We start from the raw sequence: 17,780 nt of genomic DNA on the forward strand, positions 1-17,780 counted from the left end.
CTTAATCTGCGTATGATTTCAGAGGAAGGAGTTTTTTTTTTTTATTATGGAACTCTCTTGTTTATTTGCAACCCAAAAAGTAGTAAAATAATCTTACCTTTTTGCTGGTGGCCTTGGAACAAATTCAAGATCATCTGGTTTCTTTCCAACAAAATACATAGGTTATCCTCTATAAAAGTATTATTAATAATTACAAACAACATTTATTAGGTATCATCTCATCGTCTTTCTTGCCCTTTGTAAAAAGCACAATCGCCTATAATCCTTCAATAAACTTGTGACAAAACTGGGACCCAAAGATGTTGGCACTTGCCCAAAGTCATTCAGATACTAAGTGAGAGAGGGGATTTAAATCCAAGTCTGTTTGGTCCCAGAATCTGAGCTCTCTTGTCATGTTTGCTGGTTTTCATCACTAGTAAAAGGATTCAAAAGTTGAATGTCTAAAATCTGTCTTCTTCCTTTGTGCTTAGTAACCATCCAATATTTCTGCTATATAAAATGTTAAAGAATCTTCATTGCAAAAATCAGGATATCAATAAAATCCATTCACAAAGCAACTTTATAGATGGTTAGTTTGGCTTATTAATGAGATTATGACTTTTGAAATACTAGGAAATATTTACTATCAAGTGGAAAATATTTTTGTGAAAGGATTGATTTCACTTTAGTGTTATTTATTATTTTAAATCATAGCCTCTGGTTAACTGAAATCAGGGAACATATTTTCTTTGTTAAAAATGAAATTTTTATTGTATTTATTTATTTATTTCACAAATAGGACTTTTTAATTTGCCATTTTAAAAGTCTGAGCATTAAACAGATTCTTGGACTGGTGGTTCATATCCATCAGCTCATTCAACTTTAGCACCTGTCTCTTCTCCAGGAGCTTTTCCAGAACTGCTACCTTTGCCATGAAGCTCCATGAGATTTCCCAATTCAAACTTGGTCTTTAGCATTTTTACTTTTCTGATGAAGACATCATTGAGAGAATAAATAGATTGTTAAGCCTTATCTATGTCTTTTCCAGTGCTGTCTGGAATCAGTTTATTGACCACTTCTTTCAAATCATTTGTCTGCAAAATTCTTCCAGATTTTGCAGACCTGTTGGTGCTGAATGTAAGAGGTCTTCCGGATCTGATTGTTACGTTTTTTAGTAAAAGCAACACAGAATAGACAAAGTAAGTAACCATCAGTAGTCTTGACATCAACATGAGCTTCAATCATGTCTGCCATTTTTTGACCGTGGAAAAAAGTGAAATTTTTAAAAATTGAGAAGATAAAAAGACATATACATGGTCTGTCCAAAATATATTATTTTAACTTTATACTATTAACATATTTTATTCAATAATAAGAAATAGAGGATCACAATCAAGGTCCTATAATACACCCTGTCCTTATGCAAATAGTTTCATTTTTTATTTATTTTTATATTATTTTATTTTATTTTTGAGACAGAGTCTTGCTTTGTCACCCAGGCTGGAGTGCAGTTGCGCGATCTTGGCTCACTGCAACCTCTGCCTCCCGGGTTCAAACGATTCTCCTGCCTCAGCCTCCTGAGTAGCTGTGATTATAGGCACATGCCACCACACCCAGCTACTCTTTGTATTTTTAGTAGAGACGGGGTTTCACTATGTTGCTCAGAATAGTCTACATCTCCTGACCTCATGATCCACCCGCCTTGGCCTTCGAAAGTGCTGGGATTACAGGCATGAGCCACCGCGCCCGGTCGAATAGTTTTATTTTTATTCTTTGTTTACATAGTTTACTTTAAAAGTATTTTTGTAACCTTCACATTTTCAATACCAGAAGACTTTTGTCCCTCAAGATGTAATTTACACAAAAAGATTGAAAACTTGATGTAGAAAGTCTCTCTTGTTTTGCTGTTTGCAATTCAAGATGAAGTTTCACGTGGTAGAATACAGATCTGTGTAGTACTTATTGCATTTAAAGTCAAATACTAAGATCTTATGTCACCATTAATATTGGGCAGACCACTTAGCCTTTTCCATGCTTCTGTTCTCCTGTGGGGATGCCACCAACTCCTTGTGACATGTCTAGCTAGAAGATTTAATCTTTACATTAGGATTATATTATGTAATTCAGCCCAACTAGAATTAAAAATATTCTAACATGAAGGACATATAAAAGGTATTGTATTATGATTGACGAAATAAAACAATTTTGACAGATCTCAGGTGATATCTATTCTAATTATCTGCCTTTTAAAATATACTTTAAAAAATACTTCAGTACAATGTTTATTGATTTCCAAGTCATTATTTCAATATAGATTTTTCAGCATTGTTACATTAATCTTTTCATGGAACTTAGGCCAATTAAGACCTTTGCCTCAGAAACAACACAATATCTTTAATAGGTTCTGTTCTTTTTTTAGGGCTAAATAATTAATCTGCAGCATGTGAATATCATATACTTTTGGTTATTTACATTTAGTTGATTTTTGCTCCTTTTCATTTTTTTAAAACTTTTCTGAACATTAAAAAGTACATTACCATGAAGTTTTTGGGAATCCGCCATTATGTAAATACAGGGTATCATGTAAAATATTTTTGTCATTTCTGTTTAGTGATGGCTGGTTTTTTTTTTTATCCTGAGGCATTTGCCCACATTCTTAAGAAATCCACTCCCCAACTCTGTACCTCTGCCTAATAATATTTCCTTGTTGCCATTATTTTTTCTTAAATCATAAACAATAGAAGGTGGAGTCCAATTTGAAGTCAAATAATTCCATCAAGGCACAAATGAGTTGACTCCAACTACTGACATAGAAACTGTCACCAAAGGGGTTAGTAGGAAGAAGAGAGAAGGAAACACCCATGCAGATTGACCCAGAAATAGCATCCCCTGTGCCACATGTATGTGTTGGTCTGTGTAAACAACACAGCAGGTTATGACCACTGAAACAAGAGCAGAGGTGAACAACATTGCCCAGGTCCAGGTAGTTTTGCTTGAGAGGGAGGAAACAAGGAATGGAGGGTTTTGTTGGCAGTCCGGGTAAGGCAAGGTTCCCCACATCACTATTATTGTTGTTACTGGTAATTGTGGTTAATTGTTGCTAATTTAAGATTAGAAACTAATTTAAACCTCCTATTTTGAACGATGTCATTTTCTAACATCCAAAACAAGATAAGTTTTGTTCTTTTCCCATTACTGAGACTCTTGAAACTTTTACAGGAATGCTTGGGCACCAGAGCAATTACTTCCAGTGCTTTTAAAAGCTTTGGAGCTGGTTACAAAGCCCAAATTTCTCTTTTAATGGTAATCATGAATCATCCATATAGAGACTTTGAGAGAATAGAAGTACTGATATAACTGTTCATAGTCCTTTATCTATAATTCTGAATTTTCAAAAAGATCTGGAGGGAAAAATCTACTCTTTTATTTATAAGAAAATTTATGTTAATGTATACATAGTTCACACAGCAAAACCTGACGAACTAAACTCTTGGTGGAAGTACAGAGCTCAACTTCCATGAGACGGTTTATGGGCTTTATATTTCCCATATGTAACTATTCTTGTATTTCACTACAGACATACTGATGCATGTGATTCTCAAGTGCTGCCTCAGTCACTTCTGAGCTATTGCATCATATATATAGTATATGTACTATATAGCCTTTCTAAAATTAAATATATATGGTATATATTTTATATGTTTATATATTTTATATGTTTAAAATGTGTTTGTGTGTGTGTGTTTGTGTGTGTGTGTGTGTGTGTGTGGTTTGTAAAACTTTACTGGCCCCGAGGATTTCTAGAGAGGGATATTTGTGTATCATTAGTAGTATAGTCATGTGACTGTGGAGTCACATATTTTGTAACTGTTAACCATAACAAAGAGTTACACAATACTGAAGAGACAATACAGTTGGTCTCCAATTTGCATATCAGTTTTGTCATTCAGAATCGATTTTCTCATAGAATTTTTTTTACATGGTGGTTATGCATGGTGATACTATGTTTGTTTAATGTACATAAGGCATGATACTAGCAGATCTATGGAACTTATGACAGTGTTTTATTTATTTATTTATTTTTTACCTTGGGATAGCAGATATTTCTTTTTTTTTGGATTATTATTATTATTATTATTATTATTATACTTTAAGTTCTAGGGTACATGTGCTTAATGTGCAAGTTTGTTACATATGTATACTTGTGCCATGTTGGTGTGCTGCACCCATCAACTCGTCATTTACAACAGGTATAACTCCCAATGCAATCCCACCCCGCTCCCCCTTCCCCATTATAGGCCCCGGTGTGTGATGTTCCCCTTCCCGAGTCCAAGCGATCTCATTATTCAGTTCCCACATATGAGTGAGAACATGTGGTGTTTGGTTTTCTGTTCTTGCGATAGTTTGCTGAGACTGACGGTTTCCAGCTGCATCCATGTCCCTACAAAGGACACAAACTCATCCTCTTGTATGGCTGCATAGTATTCCATGGTGTATATGTGCCACATTTTCTTAATCCAGTCTGTCACTGATGGACATTTGGGTTGATTCCAAGTCTTTGCTATTGTGAATAGTGCCGCAATAAACATACGTGTGCATGTGTCTTTATAGCAGCATGATTTATATTTATAATCCTTTAGGTATATCCCCATTAATGGGAGGGCTGGGTCATATGGTACTTCTAGTTCTAGATCCTTGAGGAATCGCCACACTGTTTTCCATAATGGTTGAACTAGTTTACAATCCCACCAACAGTGTAAAAGTGTTCCTATTTTTCCACATCCTCTCCAGCACCTGTTGTTTCCTGACTTTTTAATAATTGCCATTCTAACTGGTGTGAGATGGTATCTCATTGTGGTTTTGATTTGCATTTCTCTGATGGCCAGTGATGATGAGCATTTTTTCATGTGTCTGTTGGCTGTATGAATGTCTTCTTTTGAGAAATGTCTGTTCATATCCTTTGCCCACTTTTTGATGGGGTTGTTTGTTTTTTTCTTGAAAATTTGATCGAGTTCTTTGTAGGTTCTGGATATTAGCCCTTTGTCAGATGAGTAGATTGCAAAGATTTTCTCCCATTCTGTAGGTGGCCTGTTCACTCTGATGGTAGTTTCTTTTGCTGTGTAGAAGCTCTTCAGTTTAATTAGAACCCATTTGTCAATTTTCGCTTTTGTTGCTGTTGCTTTTGGTGTTTTAGACATGAAGTCCTTGCCCATGCCTATGTCCTGAATGGTATTATCTAGGTTTTCTTCTAGGGTTTTTATGGTATTAGGTCTAACATTTAAGTCTCTAATCCATCTTGAATTAATTTTCGTATAAGGAGTAAGGAAAGGATCCAGTTTCAGCTTTCTACTTATGGTGAGCCAATTTTCCCAGCACCATTTATTAAATAGGGAATCCTTTCCCCATTTCTTCTTTTTGTCAGGTTTGTCAAAGATCAGATGGCTGTAGATGTGTGGTATTATTTCTCAGGGCTCTGTTCTGTTCCATTCGTCTATATCTCTCTTTTGGTACCAGTAGCATGCTGTTTTTGTTACTGTAGCCTTGTAGTGTAGTTTGAAGTCAGGTAGCATGATGCCTCCAGCTTCATTCTTTTGACTTAGGATTGTCTTGGCAATGTGGGCTCTTTTTTGGTTCCATATGAACTTTAAAGCAGTTTTTTCCAATTCTATGAAGAAACTCATTGGTAGCTTTATGGGGATGGCATTGAATTTATAAATTACCTTGGGCATTATGGCCATTTTCATATTGATTTTTCCTATCCATGAGCATGGTATGTTCTTCCATTTGTTTGTGTCCTCTTTGATTTCACTGAGCAGTGGTTTCTAGTTCTCCTTGAAGAGGTCCTTTCCATCCCTTGTAAGTTGGATTCCTAGGTATTTTATTCTCTTTGAAGCAATTGTCAATGAAAGTTCATTCATGATTTGGCTCTCTGTTTGTCTGTTACTGGTGTATAAGCATGCCTGTGATTTTGGCACATTAATTTTGTATCCTGAGACTTTGCTGAAGTTGCTTATCAGCTTAAGGGGATATTGGGCTGAGACAATGGGGTTTTCTAAATATACAATCATGTCATCTGCAAACAGGGACAATTTGACTTCTTCTTTTCCTAACTGAATACCCTTGATTTCTTTCTCTTGCCTGATTGCCCTAGCCAGAACTTCCAACACTATGTTGAATAGGAGTGGTGAGAGAGGGCATCCCTGTCTTGTGCCAGTTTTCAAAGGGAATTTTTCCAGTTTTTGCCCATTCAGTATGATATTGGCTGTGTGTTTGTCATAAATAGCTCTTATTATTTTGAGATATGTTCAATCAATACCGAATCTATTGAGCATTTTTAGCATGAAGGGCTGTTGAATTTTGTCAAAGGCCTTTTCTGCATCTATTGAAATAATCATGTGATTTTTGTCTTTGGTTCTGTTTATATGCTGGATTACGTTTATTGATTTGTGTATGTTTAACCAGTCTTGCATCCCAGGGATGAAGCCCACTTGCTCAAGGTGGATAGGCTTTTTGATGTGCTGCTGGATCCAGTTTGTCAGTATTTTATTGAGGATTTTTGCATCGATGTTCTTCAGGGATATTGGTCTAAAATTCTCTTTTTTTGTTGTGTCTCTGCCAGGCTTTGGTATCAGGATGATGTTGGCCTCATAAAATGAGTTGGGGAGGATTCCCTCTTTTTTTGTTGATTGGAATAGTTTCAGAAGGAATGGTACCAACTCCTCCTTGTACCTCTGGTAGAATTTGACTGTGAATCTGTCTTGTCCTGGACTTTTTTTGATTCATAGGCTATTAATTATTGCCTCAATTTCAGAGCCTGCTATTAATCTATTCAGGGATTCAGCTTCTTCCTGGTTTAGTCTTGGGAGAGTGTAAGTGTCCAGGAAATTATCCATTTCTTCTAAATTTTCTACTTTATTTGCATAGAGGTGTTTATAGAATTCTCTGATGGTAGTTTGTATTTCTGTGGGGTCGGTGGTGATATCCCCTTTATCATTTTTTATTGCGTCTATTTGATTCTTCTCTCTTTTCTTCTTCATTAGTCTTGCTAGTGGTCTATCAATTTTGTTGATATTTTCAAAAAACCAACTCCTGGATTGATTGATTTTTTGGAGGCTTTTTTGTGTCTCTATCTCCTTCAGTTCTGCTCTGATCTTAGTTATTTCTTGCCTTCTGCTAGCTTTTGAATGTGTTTGCTCTTGCTTCTCTAGTTCTTTTAATTGTGATGTTAGGGTGTCCATTTTAGATCTTTCCTTCTTTCTCTTGTGGGCACTTAGTGCTAAAAATTTCCCTCTATACATTGCTTTAAATGTGTCCCAGAGATTCTGGTATGTTGTATCTTTGTTCTCATTGTTTCAAAGAACATCTTTATTTCTGCCTTCATTTTGTTATGTACCCAGTAGTCATTCAGGAGCAGGTTATTCAGTTTCCTTGTAGTTGAGCGGTTTTGGTTGAGTTTCTTAGTCCTGAGTTCTAGTTTGATTGCACTGTGGTCTGAGAGACAGTTTGTTATAATTTCTCTTCTTGTACATTTGCTGAGGAGTGCTTTACTTCCAATTATGTCGTCAATTTTGGATTAAGTGTGATGTGGTGCTGAGAAGAATGTATATTCTGTTAATTTGGGGTGGAGAGTTCTGTAGATGTCTCTTAGGTCTGCTTGCTGCAGACATGAGTTCAATTCCTGGATATCCTTGTTAACTTTCTGTCTTGTTGATCTGTCTAATGTTGACAGTGGGGTGTTGAAGTCTCCCATTATTATATGGGAGTCTAAGTCTCTTTGTAAGTCTCTAAGGACTTGCTTTATGAATCTGGGTGCTCCTCTATTGGGTGCATATATATTTAGGATAGTTAGCTCTTCCTGATGAATTGATCCCTTTACCATTATGTAATGGCCTTCTTTGTCTCTTTTGATCTTTGTTGGTTTAACGTCTGTTTTATCAGAGACTAGGATTGCAACCCCTGCTTTTTTTTTGTTCTCCATTTGCTTGGTAGATCTTCCTCCATCCCTTTATTTTTAGCCTATGTATGTCTCTGCATGTGAAATGGTTCTCCTGAATACAGCAAACTGATAGGTCTTGACTCTTTATCCAGTTTGCCAGTCTGTGTCTTTTAATTGGAGCATTTAGTCCATTTACATTTAAGGTTAATATTGTTATGTGTGAACTTGGTCCTGCCGTTATGATATTAATTGGTTATTTTGCTTGTTAGTTGATGCAGTTTCTTCCTAACCTCGATGGTTTTTACATTTTGGTATGTTTTTGCAATGGCTGGTACCGGTTGTTCCTTTCCATGTTTACTGCTTCCTTCAGAGTCTCTTGTAAGGCAGGCCTGGTGGTGTCAAAATCTCTAAGCATTTGCTTATCTGTAAAGGATTTTATTTCTCCTTCACTTATGAAACTTAGTTTGGCTGGATATGAAATTCTGGGTTTAAAATTCTTTTCTTTAAGAACGTTGAATATTGGCCCCCACTCTCTTCTGGCTTGTAGAGTTTCTGCCGAGAGATCTGCTGTTAGTCTGATGGGCTTCCCTTTGTGGGTAACCCAACCTTTCTCTCTGGCTGCCCTTAAGATTTTTTCCTTGATTTCAACTTTGGTGAATCTGGCAATTATGTGTCTTAGAGTTGCTCTTCTGGAGGAGTATCTTTGTGGCATTCTCTGTATTTCCTGAATTTGAATGTTGACCTGCCCTCCTAGGTTGGGGAAGTTCTCCTGGATGATATCCTGAAGAGTGTTTTCCAACTTGGTTCCATTTTCCCCCTCACTTTCAGGTACCCCAATCTGACGTAGATTTGGTATTTTTACATAATCCCACACTTCTTGCAGGCTTTGTTCATTTCTTTTTCTTCTTTTTTCTTTAGATTTCTCTTCTCACTTCATTTTATTCATTTGATCCTCAATCACTGATACTCTTTCTTCCAGTTGATTGAGTTGGTTACTGAAGCTTGTGCCTTTGTCACATATTTCTCATGTCATGGTTTTCATCTCTGTCAGTTCGTTTATGGCCTTCTCTGCATTAATCTAGTTATCAATTCTTCCACTCTTTTTTCAAGATTTTTAGTTTCTTTGCGCTGGGTACGTAATTCCTCCTTTAGCTCTGAGAAGTTTGATGGACTGAAGCCTTCTTCTGTTATCTCTTCAAAGTCATTCTCCATCCAGCTTTAATCCATTGCTGGCAACGAGCTGCGTTCCTTTGGAAGGGGGTGATGCGCTCTTATTTTTTGAATTTCCAGCTTTTCTGCCCTGCTTTTTCCGCGTCTTTGTGGTTTTATCTGCCTCTGGTCTTTGATGATGGTGACGTACTGATGGGGTTTTGGTGTGGATGTCCTTCCTGTTTGTTAGTTTTCCTTCTAACAGTCAGGACCCTTAGCTGCTGAGGTCCACTCCAGACCCTGTTTGCCTGAGTGTTAGCAGCAGAGGCTGCAGAATATAGAATATTGCTGAACAGTGAGTTTACCTGTCTGATTCTTGCTTTGGAAGCTTCCTCTCAGGGGTGTACTCCACCGTGTGAGGTGTGGGGTGTCAGTCTGCCCCTATTGGGGGATGTCTCCCAGTTAGGCTACTCAGGGGTCAGGGACCCACTTGAGCAGGCAGTCTGTCTGTTCTCAGATCTCAACCTTCGTGTTGGGAGATCCACTGCTCTCTTCAAAGCTGTCAGACAGAGTCGTTTGCGTCTGCAGAGGTTTCTGCTGCTTTTGTTGTTGTTGTTGTTGTTTAGCTGTGCCCTGTCCCCAGAGGTGGAGTCTACAGAGACAGGCAGGCCTCCTTGAGCTTCTCTGAGCTCCACCCAGTTCGAGCTTTCCAGCGGCTTTGTTGACCTACTGAAGCCTCAGCAATGGCGGGCGCCCCTCCCCCAACCTCGCTGCTGCCTTGCTGTTAGATTGCAGACTCCTGTGCTAGCAGTGAGGGAGGCTCCGTGGGCGTGGGACCCTCCCGGCCAGGTGTGAGATATAATCTCCTGGTGTGCCCGTTTGCTAAGACCCTTGGTAAAGTGCAGTATTGGGGTGGGAGTTACCCGATTTTCCAGGTGTTGTGTGTCTCAGTTCCCCTGGCTAGGAAAAGGGATTCCCTTCCCCCTTGTGCTTCCCAGGTGAAGTGTTGCCTCGCCCTGCTTCAACTCTCGCTGGTCGGGCTGCAACAGCTGACCAGCACCGATTGTCTGGCACTTCCTAGTGAGATGAACCCAGTACCTCAGTTGAAAATGCAGAAATCACCTGTCTTCTGTGTCGCTCGCGCTGGGAGCTGGAGACTGGAGCTGTTCCTATTCGGCCATCTTGCTCCACCAGCGTATGACAGTGTTTTAATGCAAAATATTTTGAAGTATACCTGTCTCCTTACCTGACCTTGGCTCATCCCCAAACATAAACAAACCCCTACCACAGCCTTTGCATAATTTCTGAGACTCACGTATCCCACTCACGCAATTAGAGTAGGAATTGGAACAGGCTCAGACCACTGCTAGAGTTTCATTTACCCAACAGGATACAGAGTAGGGTTGGGAATCCTTTTGTCTTTCCTATCTTCACTGTTCCCTTCGTTCTTTTCTTCTTTAGATCTTAGGAAGTGCCCTGCCTAAATCCTTTCCCCTCTATGCTACCTGTAGTTCTGATATTTATTTGGAAGTAAATGGGACTAGACTTCCATCTCTTTACTACCTCACCTTTATCTTTAAGTTTGAATTACCCATTTAACACTTCTCTATCTCTCAGTCTTCCTTTCATAAGGAAGGCTAATGGTTTTTACCACAATAATGATGTAAAAGAGGAAGCAAAAATACATAATAGGTGATTGCAGTTATTAAAAAAAAACTAAGGTCAGAGGTAGAGGGAAGATGACAGACAGGAGACAGGGCTGACCTGCACCTCCCACTTGGATGAACAGAATAGCATGTGGAGACTCACACCATGGACTTTTGCTCCAGGAACCGCCACAGAGTATACCAGAAAAACTGAAAGAAATCACCAATCCTTTGAAAGCAGCAGCAGGCTGCTACAAATTCCTGGAGACTGGCAAAAACTCTGGTGCTCTCTCCAAATTGCCGCCTTCTGGCTGGAGGCCAACCAACTCAGGACATTATAGCAACTCATGATCCAACACCCCTGCTCCAAGGAAGGAGAAAACAACAGTGAATTCCACTGCCTGCAACATCCTTGCTAACCAGTGATCCTGAGTTTGTCCATGTGACTGTCACTGCTACTATAACCAGCATTCGAGAATGCCAGCACACTAAACACATCTACAACCAAGGACTCTTACAGAGTCTACTTCACTCCCTGCCACCTCTACCAGAGAAGGTTCTGGTATCCATGGCTGGGAGACCTGAGTATGTATTGCATCACAGGATTGTTTGCAGACATTCCCTAGTACCAGCCCAGAGTCTGGTAACCCCACTTGGTGGCTAGACCCAGAAGAGCAATAACAATCACTGCAGTCTGGCTCTCAGGAAGCCCTATTCCTAGGACAAAGGGGATTGCACCATATCAAGGGATTGCCCCATGGTACAAAACACTCTCAACAGCAGCACTCTAGTTCCACATTTTTCCACTAAAATAGTCTACCCAAATGGGAAGGAATCAGAAAATTAGTTCTGTTAATATGACAAAACTAGGTTCTATAACAACCCCAAAGACCACATTAGTTCACTAGCAATGGATCCAAACCAAGAAAAATCTCTGAATTGCCAGCTGAAGAATTCAGAAAGTTGACTATTAACCTACTCAAAGAAATACCAGAGAAAGGTGAAAAGCATTTTAAATAAATATTTAAAAAATACAGGATATGGATGAAGAATACTCCAGAGAAATAGATATCATAATGAAAAAAAAAATACGACTTCTGGAAATGAAAGACAGACTTACAGAAATATAAAATGCACTGGAAATTTCAACAATAGAATCAAACAAATAGAAAGGAGAACTTCACACCTTGAAGACAAGGCTTTTGAATTAACCCAATCAGACAAAGACAGAGAAAAAAGAATTTAAAGAAATAAAGCCTCCAAGAAATTTAGAATTATGTCAAATGGTCAAACTTAAGAATAATTGTTATTCCTGAGGAAGAGCATAAATTTAAAAGTTTGGAAAATATATATGAGGGATTAATTGAGGAAAACTTCCCTGGCCTCACTAGAGATCTAGACATCCAAATATAAGAAGTTAAAAGAACATCTGGGAAATTCATCTCAAAAAGATCATCATCCAGGCACATGGTCATCAGGTTATCCAAAGTCAAGACAAAGGAAAGAATCTTAAGACCTGTGAGGCTGAAGCATCAGGTAACATATAAATGAAAACCTATCAGATTATTAGCAGATTTCTCAGCAGAAACCCTACAAGCCAAAAAGGATTGGGGTCCTATTTTTAGCCTCCTCAAACAAAATAATTGCCATCCAATAATTTCATATCCAGCAAAACTAAGCTTCATAAGTGAGAAAGAAATAAAGTTTTTCAGACAAACAAATACTGAGAGAATTTGCCACTACCAAATGAACACTATAAGAAATGCTAAAAGTAGTTCTGAATCTTGAAACAGAATATTGAAATGCACTGAAATAGAACCTTCTTTTTTTTTTTTTTTTTGGCCTCAAAAAGTGACATTTATTCAAAGAAAAAAAATGACAAGATGTCCATCCCTTGGCTCCCTTCCCTCCCCCTTCCTGCTGCTCCTCAGCCCCCTGAGATTGAGCCCTGGCTGGGGCTGGGTGGCAGGACAACCTCTCAGATGAGGTCAGCAACATTGAGGGGCATTTCCTCAATGGAGGTGTTATAGAAGGTCTCGATGTCTCGAAGAGTCCTCTTGTCTTCTTCTGTCACCATGTTAACAGCCACACCTTTACAGCCAAACCATCCACCTTGACCGATTCTGTGGATATAGTTTTCCCTGTTGGTGGGAAAGTCATAGTTGATGACTAAAGAAACCTGCTGCACATCAATGCCTCTGGCCAGCAGGTCAGTTGTAATCAAAATTCTGCTAGAGCCAGAAAGAAACTCCCTCATGATCATGTCTCATTCCTTTTGGTCCATATCTCCATGCATGGCAGAGACAGTGAAATCTCAAGCATGCATCTTCTCAGTGAGCCAGTCCACCTTCCTCCGGGTGTTGATGAAGATGACTGCCTGGGTGATGGTCAGGGTTTCATACAAGTCACATAGTGTGTCTGGCTTCCACTCCTCTCGTTCCATGTTGATGTAGAATTGGCAGATACCCTCCAGGGTCAACTCTTCCTTCTTGACAAGAATCCGAATGGGGTCCCTCATGAACTTCTTGGTCACCTCAAGCACATCAGAAGGCATTGTAGCTGACAGCAAAACTACCTGGGTGTTGCTGTTGAGCTTTTGGAATATGTCATAGATCTGGTCCTTGAATCTACGGCTTAACATTTCATCAGCTTCGTCCAGTACAAGCATCTTGATGTATTTGGGAGACAGGTATCTTTGGTTAAGCATATCAAACACTCGGCCAGGGGTCCCCATGATTATGTGGGGGGCTTCCATCTGCAGTTTCTGCACCTCAGCACGTACGTTGGTGCCCCCAATACAGGCATGACAGGAGGCACCCATGTAGTCTCCTAGTGCCATGACCACCTTCTGTATCTGCTGAGCCAATTCTCGAGTGGGTGCCAGGACCAAGGCCTGAGTGGCTTTTAGATCTAATTTGATCTACTGCAGAATCGATATGGCAAATGTGGCCGTTTTCCCAGTCCCAGATTGGGCTTGAGCGATCACATCATAACCCTTGATACAACGTAGAATGGCTCGCTGCTGGATGGCAGACGGCTTCTCAAAACCATAGGTGTAGATGCCATGGAGAAGGGACTCTGAGAGGTTCATGTCATCAAAGCTGTCAACAATCTCATTCTAGTTACTCTCGATGACACCTTCAGGCTCCACCCCATCGGGGCCATTGTCTCTGGATCGGGAATCCTGGCTCGCAGACATGATCCTTAGAAACTGAAAATAGAACCTTCTTAAAGCATAAATCTCACAGGACCTATACAAAATACCACAATGAAAAAAATCTAAGGTATTCAGGTGACAACTAGTATGATGAAGTACCTCAAATCTCCATACTAACATTGAATGCAAATGGCCTGAATGCTCCACTTCAAAGGTACAGAATGGCAGAATGGATAAAAATCCACCAACTAAGTATCTGTTGTCTTCAAGAGACTCACCTAATGCATAAGGACTCACATAAACTTGAAGTAAAAGGTGGAAAAAGATATTCCATGCAAATGGAAACAAAAAACAATCAGGAATATCTGTTCTTATATTTGACAAAACAGACTTTAAAGTAACAACAGTTTAAAAGACAAAGACGGACATTATATAATCATAAAAGGATCAGACCAACAGGAAAATAGTATAATTGTAAAGATATGTACACCTAACATGGGAGCTCCCAAATTTATAAAATAATTATTACTAGACCTAAGAAATAAGATAAATGGCAACACAATTAATAGTGGGCGACTTCAGTACTCCACTGACAGCACTAGACAAGTCATCAAGATGGAACGTCAACAAAGAAACAATGAACTTAAATTACACCCTAGAACAAATGGACTTAACAGATATTTACAGAACATTATACCTAACAACTGCAAAATAGACATTCTTTTCATCGATGACCACATGAAACATTCTCCATGATAGACCATATGATAGGCTGCAAAATAAGTATCAATAAATTTAAGAGAATAAATTATATCAAGTACCCTCTTAGAACACAGTGGAATAAAATTGGAAATTAACTCTAAAAGGAACCCCCAAAACTATACACATACCTGGAAATTAAAGAATCTGCTCCTGAATGATCTTTGGGTCAACAATGAAATCAAGATGGAAATAAAAAATTCTTTGAACTGAACGATAATAGTGACACAACTTATCTAAACCTCTGGGACACAGGAAAAGTGGTGCAAAGAGAAAAGTTCATAGCATTAAATGCCTACATCAAAAACTCTGAAAGAGCACAAATAGACAATCTAAGGTCAGACCTCAAGGAAATAGAGAAACAAGAACAAACCAAACCCAAACCCAACTGAAGAAAATAAATAACAAAGATCAGAGCAGAACTAAATGAAATTGAAACACAAAACAATACAAAAGAAAATGAAGTAAAAAGCTGGTTCTTTGAAAAGATAAACAAAATTGATAGACCATTAGCGAGATTCATGAAGAAAAGAGATGATTCAAATAAGCTCAATTAGAAACAAAATGGGAGATATTACAAACAATATCACAGATATATAAAGATCATTCAAGGCGACTATGAACACTTTTACACGCACAAAATAGAAAATCTAAAGGAGATGGATAAATTCCTGGCAATATATAGGCCTCCTAGATTAAATGAGGAAGAAGTAGAAACTCTGAACTGAACAATAACAAGTAGTGAGATTGAAACAGTAATTTTAAAAATTGGCAACAACAAAAAGTCCAGAACCAGATGGATTCACAGCTGAATTCTATCAAGCATTCAAAGAAGAATTAGTACCAATTTTACGGAACCCATTCCAAAAGATAGAATCTTCCCTAAATCTTTCTATGAAGCCAATATCATCCAAATACCAAAACTAGGAAAGGACATAACAAAAAAAGAACACCATAGACCGATATCTCTAATGAACATAGATGCAAAAATCCTCAACAGAATACTAGCAAACTGAATCCAACAGCATATCAAAATGGTAACACGCCATGATTAAATGGGGTTTCATACCAGGGATGCAGGGATGGTTTAACATAATGCAAGTACATAAATGTGATACATCGCATAAGCCAAATTAAAAACAAAAATTGTATGATTATTTCAATAGATGCAGAAAAAATATTTGACAAAATACAGCATTTTTTTAATGATTAAAATCCTCACCAAAATCAGCATAGAAGGGATATACCTCAAGGTAATAAAATCCATCTGTGACAAACCCACAGTCAACATCATACAGAATGGGGAAAAGTTGAAAGCATTCCCCCTGAGAACTGGAACAAGACAAGGATGTCCACTTTCACCACTTCTATTCAACATAGTACTGGAAGTCTTTACCCATAACAATCAGGCAAGAGAAAGAAGTAAAGGGCATCCAAATTGGTAAAGAGGAAGTCAAACTATCACTATTCACTGATGATATGATTTTATACCTAGGAAACCCTAAAGATTCTTCCAAAAAGATCTGATAAATGAATTCAGTAATGTCTCAGGATACAAAATCGATGTACACACATCAGTAGCACTGCTATATGCCAACAGCGAACAAGCTGAGAACTCAACTTCTTTTACATCTGCAAAGAAAGCAGAATGCTTAGGAATCTATCTAACCAAGGTGTTGAAAGGCCTCTACAAGGAAACAAAACACTGCTGAAAGAAATCGTCAACAATACAAACAAATGGAAACACATCCCATGCTCACAGATGGGTAGAATCAATGTTCTGAAAATGACCTTACTGCCAAAATTAAGCTACAAATTCACTGCAGTTCCCATCAAAATACTGTCATCATTCTTCACAGAATTAGAAAAAAACAACCCTCAAATTCATATAGAACCAAAAAGAACCTGCATAGCCAAAGCAAGACTAAGCAAAAAGAACAAATCTGGAGGCGTCACATTACCCAACTTCAAACTATACTACAAGGCTATAGTTACCAAAACAACACAGTACTGATATCCAAATAGGCGTGTAGACCAATGGAATAGAATAGAGCACCGAGAAATAAAGCCAAATACTGACACCCAACTGATCTTCAACAAAGTAAACAGAAACATAAAGTGGAGAAAGGACACCCTATTCAAAATATCATGCTAGGATAATTGGCAAGCCACATTTAGAAGAATGAAGCTGGATTCTTATCTCTCACCTTATACAAAAATCCATTCAAGACAGATCAAAGACTTAAATATAAGACCTGAAACCATAAAAATTCTGGAAGAGGACACTGGAGAAACTCTACTAGAGATTGGCTTAGGCAAAGAGTTGATGGCCAAGAACCCAAAAGCAAATGCAACAAAAATAAAGATAAACAGATGGTACCTAATTAAACTAAAAAGTTTCTGCACAATAAAAGAAATAATTAGCAGACAACCCAAGAGTATGAGAAAATATTCTGAAACTATGCATCTGACAAAGAACTAATATCCAGAATCTACAAGGAACTCAAACAAATCATCAATAAAGAAACAGTCCCATGAAAAAGTCGGCGAAGGACATAGACATTTCCCAAAGGAAGACATATAAATGGCCAATAAACATGAAAAAATGCTCAGCATCACTTATTATCAGGGAAATGCAAATCAAAACCATGGTGATATACCACCTTATTCCTCCAAAAGTGGTCATAATTAAAAAATCAAAGAATAACAAACATTGGCATGGATGTGGTGAAAAGGAAACACTTTTACAATGCTGGTGAGAACGTAAACTAGTACAACCACTGTGGAAAACAGTGCGGAGATTCCTTAAAGAACTAAAAGTAGAACTACCATTTGACCCAGCAATCCCAGTACTGGGTATCTACCTAGAGGAAAAAGAAGTCATTATATGAAAAAGACATCTGCACATGCGTGTTTATCACAGCACAATTTGCAATTGCAAAAATATAGAACCAGCCTAAATGTCCATCAGCCAACAAGTGGATAAAGAAAATGTAGTATATATGTATATACCATGGAATACTACTCAGCCATAAAAAGGAATGAAATTATGGTATCCACAGCAACCTGGATGGAGTGCGGACCATTATTCTAAGTGAAGTAACCAGTATTCTAAGTGAGTAACATTGTGTGTTCTCACTTACAAGTGGAAGAT

General features: G+C 38.3%; 1 long non-coding RNA gene and 1 pseudogene across 2 annotated transcripts in view; one reads left to right on the forward strand and one right to left on the reverse strand.

Annotated features, from left to right (window-relative positions):
• Nucleotides 1–1,082: 1,082 nt before the first annotated feature.
• The window catches only part of LOC111546137, a 176,978-nt gene continuing 160,280 nt past the window's right edge, over nt 1,083–17,780 (forward strand). Inside the window, exon 1 of the long non-coding RNA XR_002732658.2 lies at nt 1,083–1,178. This is a non-coding gene — a long non-coding RNA (uncharacterized LOC111546137). The remainder of the gene's footprint in view (nt 1,179–17,780) is intronic.
• LOC111546136 lies at nt 12,649–13,917 on the reverse strand (annotated as a pseudogene). The gene has a single exon (XR_002732657.2). The product of XR_002732657.2 is annotated as a eukaryotic initiation factor 4A-I-like (transcript).

The sequence above is a fragment of the Piliocolobus tephrosceles genome, chromosome 11 (genome assembly GCF_002776525.5).
Source record: "Piliocolobus tephrosceles isolate RC106 chromosome 11, ASM277652v3, whole genome shotgun sequence".
NCBI classification, from domain to species: Eukaryota; Metazoa; Chordata; class Mammalia; order Primates; family Cercopithecidae; genus Piliocolobus; species Piliocolobus tephrosceles.